This window comes from Nannospalax galili, unplaced genomic scaffold, assembly GCF_000622305.1.
Source record: "Nannospalax galili isolate Female #2095 unplaced genomic scaffold, S.galili_v1.0 scaffold3, whole genome shotgun sequence".
NCBI classification, from domain to species: Eukaryota; Metazoa; Chordata; class Mammalia; order Rodentia; family Spalacidae; genus Nannospalax; species Nannospalax galili.
This window is the reverse complement of record NW_008351466.1, coordinates 6,589,842-6,591,212: the sequence shown is the minus strand read 5'-3', so window position 1 is coordinate 6,591,212 and position 1,371 is coordinate 6,589,842.

Genomic DNA, 1,371 nt, shown 5'->3' with positions numbered 1-1,371 from the left:
TTTCAATGGGAATGCTTCCAGTTTTTCTCTATTTAGAATGATGTTGGCTGTGGGTTTGTTATATATGGCTTTAATTATGTTGAGGTATATTCTCTCCAGTCCAATTCTCTCTAGAACTTTATAGTGTATTGCCTGCCTGTCCTTAAGTTCACCTGTGTCATGCAATGCCCACAGAGGCCAGAAGAGGGCATTTGATCCCCCTGGAACTGGAGTTAAGGGTGGCTTTTAGCCACCATATGGGTGGGGGAAAACGATCCAGGGTCCTCTGCAGTAGCTGACAGTGCTGAGCCATCTCCAGCCCCACAATTATTTATGCGTAGGAGACATGGATGTAGGATAGTAGGATCTCAGTAGTATATAAAATATCAAAGCCTACACGTCCAGTAGATTTTGCTTTCTTCTAATTTTGTAAATATAAATATAAATGAACTTATTTTAGGTGTTTTAAATTTATATGAGATAGAAGAAGAAGCAAGAAACTTGGCACTGTGGTGTATGCCTACAATTCCAGCATTCACATTCAGGAGGCAGAGGCAAGAGGATCCCTAGTTGAAGGTCAGCCTGGTCTATATAACCAAACCCTGTCCTCCCCAAAACTAAAGTAAGAGAGGAAGAAGTAGAAAGAGTGATAAACATAAGTGGACCCCTCTGTTCTTAGTTGAAGAAAGAGGAAATTGCAGATTTTATATGAAAGTGCTAATTTTCAGCAGGTGCTGCTCAATCTATAAGTATAAAATTTACCGTAATTTTTATTCACAACTTTACTAGGGAGGAAGCCACATTTGTAAAATAAATAATGGAAATGATGAGACATGTGGTGGACATAAGCAAGAAATGTATTTTCATGATTTTTCGTTCCTTTAGAACACTGAAAAATCCTGGAGTTGATATTTTCCAAACAATTAGGTGCTTCTGACTGTGCCCTCTCTGGCTCTCAGACTGAGTGTTAATGCCTTGCTGTTGTAAAATGCAAAGATAATCTATATCAAACATAAGATTATTTCTGTTTTTCAACTTTTTATGGTAAAATATAATATATTTAGAAAATTTAAAGAAACAGATCTATATCTAAAGCAATTATGATGAGGTAAACCACCCATGAGATAAAACAATGTAAACAACTCGAGTGTTGCCAGCCAGCCAGCTCAGGCACTGTCCTAATCCCAGCTCTATTCACCTGAAAAGTGGTCTCTGGGCTGGCGAGGTGGCTCAGAGGGCAAAGATGCTTGCCTCAGAAGCCTGGCAACCTAAGTTACATCCCTGGAACTCACATAAAGATAGTTAGAGAAAAAACTCCACAAAGTGGTCCTCTCACCTCAACATACACACTGTGGAACACATATCCAAAAAATTACACATCGTACAATGACA